This window comes from Micropterus dolomieu, linkage group LG10 (assembly GCF_021292245.1).
Source record: "Micropterus dolomieu isolate WLL.071019.BEF.003 ecotype Adirondacks linkage group LG10, ASM2129224v1, whole genome shotgun sequence".
Taxonomy (NCBI): domain Eukaryota; kingdom Metazoa; phylum Chordata; class Actinopteri; order Centrarchiformes; family Centrarchidae; genus Micropterus; species Micropterus dolomieu.
This window is the reverse complement of record NC_060159.1, coordinates 5,893,577-5,902,700: the sequence shown is the minus strand read 5'-3', so window position 1 is coordinate 5,902,700 and position 9,124 is coordinate 5,893,577. Positions and strand designations below refer to the sequence as shown.

Below are 9,124 nucleotides of genomic sequence, written 5' to 3'. Positions count from 1 at the left end.
GGGGGGGGGGGGGGGGGGGGGGGGGGGGGGGGGGGGGGGGCTTCACTAAGTCTTTGTTATAATGGGCAGCTTCACGAATAGCAACTGAATATTTTAGATGTTTTGAAATGTTAGCGTTATAAACGTTTTATTTCCTACCACAGGCAGGTCAGATACACACTTAATAAGTATTATTCATGATTAGATCTGTTTTTATATATCAATACAGACCTCCTAGTTTATGAAGGATTATCATGGTTTGAGGCATCTGATTCTCACAACTTAAACCCCAAAATCATTTGTTTGAGCTTTTGCAACCTAATAGGTGTTATTGTCCAGCAAAAGTAGCCTTGCACTGTCACTGTTTACAAAGTCGGTCCCATATTCAGTATGGTAATGGAAATTTCTTCACTACAATTTTAAATAAAATGACTAATCATATTTCTCTGGCTGGTGTCACTGTTCACAGCATCTGTGGTAAAGCCCCAGTGTGGCAATTGATTTGTGGTCATTTGATTCATTGTATTGCCTTTGTTTGGGTGTGTGGTTATGTGCACCACTAAATCACAATATAAACTGAGAAATCTATTTTTAAGACTTTTATTCTTTCAGTTAATAATGCGCTTACATGGTGCATGTTCCTAAATTAATCAAATTACCACACAACAAACCTGGAGGCATGTAGTACTCCAGCATAGAAAAACTACACATTGCACAGACAGTGGGAGGAACCATGGGTAAACGTCCAGTAGATTATTTTAAGGCTGGCTATAAGATTAATCTGGCTATGGTGGTAACAATGGGACTGACTTCTTGCTTTCTTGCTAAACACATAATTTGAAGAAAATTAGACAGCATGCAAATAGAGGCAATTGTATTCCCATCCTAATGACCTTGAGGACATTTTTTAGGCTTATGGGTGTCCAGCTGTGTCTGGTACTTTGCTGTATCATCCCTGTATCTACTGCAACGTCATCTAAAGGACGTCCTTTACCTTTTTTACAGTTAGACAAAGATGAAAATATATCAAAAATATGTAAAGCCCTGTGTGAAGTGCAGGTTCTTCCATGGGTAGATTCTTCACTAAGGCTCATCATTTTAGTTTCTTATTAACAAATCCCATGAAATATCAAAACAAAGTATAGCCTGAGTATCCAGCTGAGCAATCTTATTCCTCTGTGCCATAAAGCACATAAATGAGCTATACATTTTCACTGGCTGTCATGTTCCTTTATTAGAATGGACATGGGCACTGTAGTTTATTTTGAGTCACTCCCGCCACTGTCCTGCTATTGTACATACTCACTATTGCACCAAATTCTCCAACTAATGTAGGCCTACTGTTTACTTTTGTGTGACCAATCTTTTCTAAAAACTACAGCAGCCAGCCTTCTCTTCCCCTATTTGAAAAATTATGGATGTATATATTTACTACCTCTTTACAAAGACATATTACATCTTCAGAAGTAACCAATGGGCTTGGGGCTGAGTGCCATAGACAGGGTAGGGAAGCGAGAAAGAATTGAGATGGACTAACACACTGTTAGAATAAAATATAGAATATCACCGGCCTTATCCTTAAAGGCTTTTGCTTGTTGTTTGAACATTGTTGTCTCAATGGGATTTACAGACCTCTCATATCAGTTCTTGCACACCAGCTAAACTTGTCATTCATCACATTTTCTCTGTCTGCTATATAGAAGAAAAAGACAGCCTGACCTGTTTGTCACTCAGCTGAATGTTCTGCATGGCAGCAATACCGGCATTTACACAGGAATGTATTTGGAGCATGGCATACCACAAGTGATGGCCATCATTCGTTAGGGTACGGTGTTAATCTTTATATTCTCACAGTCATATACTCAAAGAATCACTGCTTCATAAATACTTGTATTTGTGATCAATTAGTGAGACGGACTTACATAAGCAGGCCAATTGATGTTTTCTCAGCGCATCCACGCTGAAGTGTCTATGGGCTCAGCAGCATGGGAATATCCCCCCACTCTTCTCCTCCAGCTGCTGCCTCTGCTTGGCACTGTAACAAATGTGTCTTCAATTGCTCTGAAGCGAACCTGTCTCCTAAATTAATGATAATGATAACTCTGAATGAAAAATCCACTTGGAGAGGAGAGCCAGAGGAGAAGAAAAGAGAGGAGGGTGTGTGTACTGACTTCATGTATGTCTGCGAGGGGGTATGAGTGTGTATGGTGTTCTAGGTGTGCTCAGATGTGTGCGTGTGGAGAAAGTGAGGAGAATGAATCAACATGTCCCTCATTCATTCACTCTCCTCTAAAACAACATTACATTAGTGTAACGAACCAAATTAGGAATGGATGGAGGTGGTTCTGTTTGAAGGCAGACAACAGAAAGCACGAAGGATCAGGTTAGAGTAGTAGGAGTTTTCAAACTGAGGTCCACAGGCCTCTAAGGGTCCCTGAGGCAGGTCAGGGGGTTCCCAGTAGAATAACACATTTAGCAATTTCACCATTATTACATTGAAAGGATGATGGTTCTTATTAGGAAAGGAACATCATGGGCTTATCCAAGCTGGGTTAAAATCAAGGGCAACTTGACACCTCTCATCCAAGAAGCTTCTTTCATTCATGAACTGAGAAAGCCACTTGGATGAGAGGCGAAAAGTCTTTGAGTATCTTCAACCAAGTCCAGTTGCCTTTGATTTTAACCCACTTTGGATAATATGACCTGGATGGCTGAGAATCTTCACAGGCAATATCATAGGGAGTCTCTGATGGGCTTTGATATGACATCATGGCTAAGAGTAAACATGTACTCAGATGGGGTTTATTAGCTCACCCATTCATCAAACGGGGTCTAATATGAACAGCAATGTGTAAGTTTATAGTATTAGAATGCTAAGATTTGCTAACTAGCACTAAACACAAAGTACAGCTGAGGCTGATTGGAATGTTTAACTGGTATTTGGTCATAAAACAAAGTATGTGATTAATTAGAAAGTTTGACCTGATGAAAAGCAAAGGGATCAGCAAAGTTATAAGAAATTCATCCTGAGGAGAATCCAATATTTTTTTAGATATTTGACTCAACACCACAAATGTTTACCTCATGGTTGCGCTGGACGAAAGGTCAGGGGATCAGCAAAGTCATTTGGATTAATCCTTTGGGGACCATGAATGTTTGTACCAAAATTAAAGGTAATCAATCAAATTGTTGTTGAGATATTTCAGTCTAGACTAAAGTGATGGACGGACTGAAAGAGCAGATTAATATATTATTATAATAGCCACACCACTAGCATGACTACAAAAAGCTGTAAAGCTTTTGTAGTTCATATAAATGATTTTGTTGTTCAACTCTGTCTCTTTTGATTGTATTCAGTATGCCTTTGCCTATTATATATGGCCAGAGAACCCTATAAAGTTACACTATTAGAGGAAAATGCCTCTGAGATAGCATTTAAATCATTAAGAGACAATGAAACTCTTCACTGAAACCCAGACTGATGAAATGTGTTTACAGTTAACAGCTCTTCAAGTCAAGATGACTTACCACAGCTGTTCAGTGGTTAATAAGATTAAGAATGTGTTAAATAAAGACGTGATGAATAAAATCACAACTAAACAAAGAACTGCATTGCTGCAGGTTTTACAGACTGTTTTCATGTATTGTGGTGGAGTTTGATAATCATTCCAATCCCAGTTGGATCTAATATATCAAAACCTTTTTAACATTACTCTTTTCATGTGTGATACATTAGTATGTCATGCTACTGTAAATATAACATCCACTAGTTGACTTATTTACTCAATCTTGCACATGTTCATTCTTTTGAGCTTTACATTGATTTTCTACACTCATGCCATATGCATGCCATCCAGGATTTTTAATAGACCTATTTGTTTTACATTAAATATGTAGTCCAATGACTGCATATTCACCCTTTCTTTCTCCCAGAGTATCAGAATTGTGAGAGAATGTTACTGACTTGATTCAGGTTAATCCAATTTTATATGCTATTCTAATATTACTGTGAGAATTTTAAATTAATATAATCTTTTGTCTAACAGGGTTATCAGCAGTCTAAACCAGGCATTGTCAGCTTATTGCCAGAAACATCCCCATGGCACTGCTGCTGCTTATCTGTCACATTTTATCCTCCACAGAGTAGCTCCAGATTGAAGAATTCGATGAAGTCTTAACACCGCACGTTCTTAGTTCTCCAGTATGTGGATTTGGGAGTGAGTTGGTCACTGTCATTTAGCATTTGAGCCAAATATGATGCCTTACAATGGTAATGATGCTTTACAATGGCTTACAATGGTGAGCTGAGTTCTTTTTCATTGAGAAAGAAGTCTGCTCATCCTTTCTTCCCTTCTCTTTTCATCCATTAATGCGTGCTGTATTCTCACTTTTTGCAGAGATTAATGACAATGTCTAACTTTTCAGAAGAGGCCTTTGAAGTCAAATTGGTGTTGTGTATGTGTGTATGTGTGTGAAGTGTGTGAAGAGTGTGTAAGTGTCTGGGGAACTCAGGGGATGGAGAGCTTGGCTTCAGCGGTGATTCGTCTGACGGTCAAAGAGCAAAACACAGCAAGTGGAGAGGCAGATTAGCTGCAGCATGATCAACCCTGTAGCAGACAAGCTTGCGCACTCTGATCTCCCTCTCCCACTCTGACTGATTTCATTATTAATTAAACTTCACAGGGAAGGTGGGAGGCTGGGGGGTGATGGGGGTGAGCTGTGAAAGAGTGACAAGGCGAAAAAAAAAACAATAGGCACAGGCTAAAATCAGAAAAGGAGGTGTGAATGTACCAGAAAGGACAAAACCTACAGAGATGGAAATATGGCATTAATGATGAGGAGAGCAGAGACGGAACACACTCCATGGGATGTGCAGAGGGGGATAGTGTGTACTGTATATGTGTGTATGAAGAGAAAGTGGGCAGGAAGAGAGATGAAGCCAGTCAGCCAGGTTGTGTGGTTCAGTGTGGGGGAGGGTGCTGCAGCAGCAGCAGTCTTGCTGTGACTCAGCACTAAAATCTGCCTCTCTCTCTCTCTCCTCTCCCTCAAATATCAGTCCTTAGTCATGGTACCAAACACACTATTAGACCTCTTTCTCATCAGTCTTTGGAGAGCTTGTCACGACAGTGCATCACATACGATTTGGCTGTCGTGTTGAAATGTTCCATCTGATTAAGCTTAGGTGTAATTCTCAAGGCTGATTCGACATGTGCATTTAAATGTAGCTGTCTTTTTCTTCTTTAATTTTTTTCACAGCTTATAGAACTAACCAACAACAAAAACTAAATAAAGCAACACTAATTGAAACATAATAGTATACATTAATTACACAAGAAACATAAGTTTATCTGAGTGCAGTATGCGATTAAATGTACTTTACTCTGCTGGTTTTTGGTGTGTATTTATGTATTTAAACATTAAAATGTTTTAAAGCATAACTGTAAGAGACACTGTCTCTGCATTTCCTCCTATGAGGATAATGTGTTTCATTTCTGATTGCATTTGCCTGCAGGCCTGTTGTTTTGTCTCTGCAGAGGCGCTGAACTATCAACAGACGTGCATGAAAAATAGATTTCAGTGTGATCGAGTCCTCTGGGGAGAGTGATATTCAATCTGATAATTGAGGTATTGATAGATCGCGAGTGAGTGGCGACATTGATAAGTGTGGGGCTGAAGGTCCTGCATCCGATGGTGAGGATGGTTGTCAGAGAGAGAATCGATCCATTTCTATCTGCAGCTCTTCTCCTCATTGGCCTCTTTTTCTTGTCTTTTCTTATCCTTGGCTTTTCTTGTTTTCTTTTGTCTGTTTGTCTTTTTCCTTCTGTTCCTCACTATGTTTTCTCCTTTTTGGTTCAATTTGCACCTCCTCTCCTCTCCTCTCCCCTCTTCCTTTTGTCTTTTCTTGCTAGCATTGCGCATCGTCACATAGACTTTGGGTGGCATGTTGTATTTGAATCAACAAAAAGTTAGAAGCCTTGTGTGTAAACAGCTGAGTACAACATAGCAGAGAACAGACTAAAACAGGACAGACCCGGTGAAGCAGCCGGACGGAGCAGAAAAACAGAGCAGCACATGATGCAACATAAGGTTATGTAAGTTATCAAGTATCCTAATCTAATACAACACAACATACACAAACCCTGGGTAGTGTCATGTAAAGTAACACAAGATATGGTAATGTGACATAATGTAACACAAGGTAATGTAAAAATATAATAGAGAGCAGGGGAAGAAAAGAAAACAAACAGAACAGAAGTTGCGAGGGTGCACTGGCCCAGAATTGAATGTCCCTCCTGGCGAGCTCACAGGAAGTGGCACATTACTGCCAACTGAACTCAGAATGTGTGTACTCACAATCTCCCATATGTGCATATATAAAATTGCACATATATGTGTGTGCGTTAATGTTTGAACAGCTGAGATTGCCCTGCTGCATGACCGGGGTTCAAATGCCCAATGAGCATAGAAATCCAATGAGCTCTGTATGGATAAAAATAAAACATTCTGTGTGTTATGGCAGCCAGAGAATGTTGCACATGTTGAAAATAAATGCATTTTTATTTTTAGTAATAAATGCCATCCTTTCTTACCTTCTACCTTTCCTTCCTTATCTCCTCACCAGACAGCGTAAACAAATGTGTAAATTCTGAATAAATGCGCCTGTGGATGTACAGAAAAAAACCCATGGAATTATATGTTGTGCTTTGTGCCAGTAATTTTCTATGGCCAGTTATGTTTAGCAGCTCCTCTAAACTGTTAGCTGAGGTGAGAGCATGTAGTCAAGTCAGGGTACTGAACTAGAAAACCATGTGTTTAGCATATTTTGTATACTTAAACCACAACAGAATAATGCATCCACAGGCAGAAGCTATTAACTTTGTTTTTATCAGAGATAATTTAATTTAATTAAGTAAAATGCTATTTCCACTGTGATTCACCTGCCAGCAGGGGGCTGCAGTCAGCACACATTCAAATATATCAAAACAGTGGTCTTTTTTTCTTATTCATTAAATGAGGTCCAAGCCAGGAGAGAAAATGAAAGAAGGAAGATGATGAAAAGAAAACTAAATACAGAGAACTGTGTGTATATTTATGCCAATATTATTACCGAGCAAAGCTCAGTATTTAAGCTTAGCTAGCAGGTAGCTAATACCCTGTCCCTATCCGTTGTCATTGGATATCCTGTAGCAAAGTGTGCTTGTTTCTCTGAACTGGTTACGCTTCACGCAGCGGCTGCAGCAGGTTGTTGTTTCAGTAAGGATCATGGTGTGATAATAAATAATTTGGCATCTGGAAACTTTTTTGTGTATTGCATAAACCAAGTTATAGTGCATAAATGCCCAGAAAGGCACTTTAAAGGAATGTGTATTTGAAGCTGAAAGGGTGTTTGTAGGATTGACATAGGCCAGTGACTGAATGAAATGCAGAGTGTGTTTTACAAAAATCTAGTGTATATGCATGTATTTATGTATGCACCTATCTATTACATAATTTTCAAGATGTACTTATATATATCTTGGACAGTCACAGCCCACTACCGCACGACCCGGAGACTCTGCTACTGGGGAAAGGAGTCAATGCATAGACCCTTCATCTTCTGCCACTCCATCACTGCCTGCAGCAGGAGAGTTTAGTCAAAATTGTTTGTTAATTGTGAAATTGAATTGAGTTATTATGATCGCAAATTACAAGTGCATGCTTACCAATGTGTATGTTGCGCGGAAATGTACACATTATTGGTAAGCATGCACCTGTAATTTGGGTATATATTTATGTGAATGCATGTCTGTCTTTACCTGCAGGTACACAAATAATACCACAAGCCTCATGTTTACCCACTACAGAAGCTCCAAATGGAGAGACATCCACTTCTACATCATGTACAGCTAGAAAACTGCCTTTCCAAGGCAGCACCTTTTGACTCTGCTGATTGGCCAGCCCTGTCAGGTAAGGTGAGAACAAAGTTTTTCAGTAGAGGCCCCTATGAGTTAAAGGAGGCTTTTACTTTTCCTAAAAGAGAGGATGAGAGAAGTCCTCATATTTCATATGAAACTATGGGCTTCCTGAACATATTTCGCCCAGAGCTCAAAAAATGCTAGTGTGCTGTACCTTTACAACTATCGGATGTATTGCCATGCAGTTTGGAACAGACATTCATGTACCCCTCAGGAAAAACTGTCACTTTTCATATACTCTATCGAAAACTCTAGTAAATGATGAAATACCTGCAAAACAACATACCATTCAACTATCCTGTGCTTCTGGACCCCAAACTGCACAGTCTCTAGCTGCCTTCACTTACTTTTCCTCCTTGCTACTTCCCTCTCAACCTCGTTCCCTCTCTTTCACTTGCTCCTCACCATGCAAAAACCCCCTCCTCTTCCACCTACTCTCCTCCTCTCTGCCTTTTCCCTCCTCTTCATCTTATTTCACCCCCAGGGTCCGGATCAACACTCCTTTCCCCTATCTTCATTTCCCCTTTACTTTACGCCCTCTCCTACCTCATCTCACTCCTCCTCTCCCCTTCTTGTCAGCTCACCTTCATCTTCCTCCAATCATTCCTTCCTCTGTATCTTCAGTGTGTCAGGCATTTCCTAGTGTGTGTGTGTGTGTGTGTGTGTGTGTGTGTGTGTGTGGGGGGGGGGGTCAGTAGGGTCCTGGTTGGCTAATCACATTTTTTCAATTACTGGTACCATGTTCACATACACAATATGTTCACATATGTGTTTGCTCATGGTGGGACTTGTTGGGTTTCTGTAAATAATTTTAAAGCAAGTACGGTGTAGACCTGCTCTATATGAAGTGCAATGAGATAACTTCTGTTATGAATTGGTGCTATATAAATAAAATTGAATTGAATAGAATGGGTTTGTCATGGTACCATTCATGCTCTGCTCTTGTCTTGGCTTCTGCTCAGCATGCTTTTCACCGGTTATCAGTGTGTGTGGTTTGTTGTGTACTAAACCACACACATAGCTCTGTCCTTTAGTTAGTGTGTGTTAATGTGTGTGTGCATTGGGCTACCCACACTGCAATGTGTGTGCAAATGTTTCACCTCAGCAGATCGAAAGCTAGTGTCTTGCACCTGCCTGTTGCTATGGAAACTGGGTATCCTCTGTGCGTCACCTGTGCCCATGTTTGGTCT

At 40.1% G+C, this 9,124-nt stretch overlaps 1 protein-coding gene across 6 annotated transcripts in view; it reads right to left on the bottom strand.

Annotated features, from left to right (window-relative positions):
* The window catches only part of snap25a (synaptosome associated protein 25a), a 49,361-nt gene extending 40,237 nt beyond the window's left edge, over positions 1-9,124 (bottom strand). For 2 of the 6 annotated variants that reach the window (XR_006826724.1, XR_006826725.1), the window contains exon 1: positions 1,902-5,174. The gene's annotated coding sequence lies outside the window, so the exon portion shown is untranslated. Of the gene's footprint in view, positions 1-1,901; positions 5,197-9,105 lie in introns of those variants that run through there. The other 4 variants (XM_046060513.1, XM_046060512.1, XM_046060514.1 and 1 more) reach the window with 3 other exon arrangements.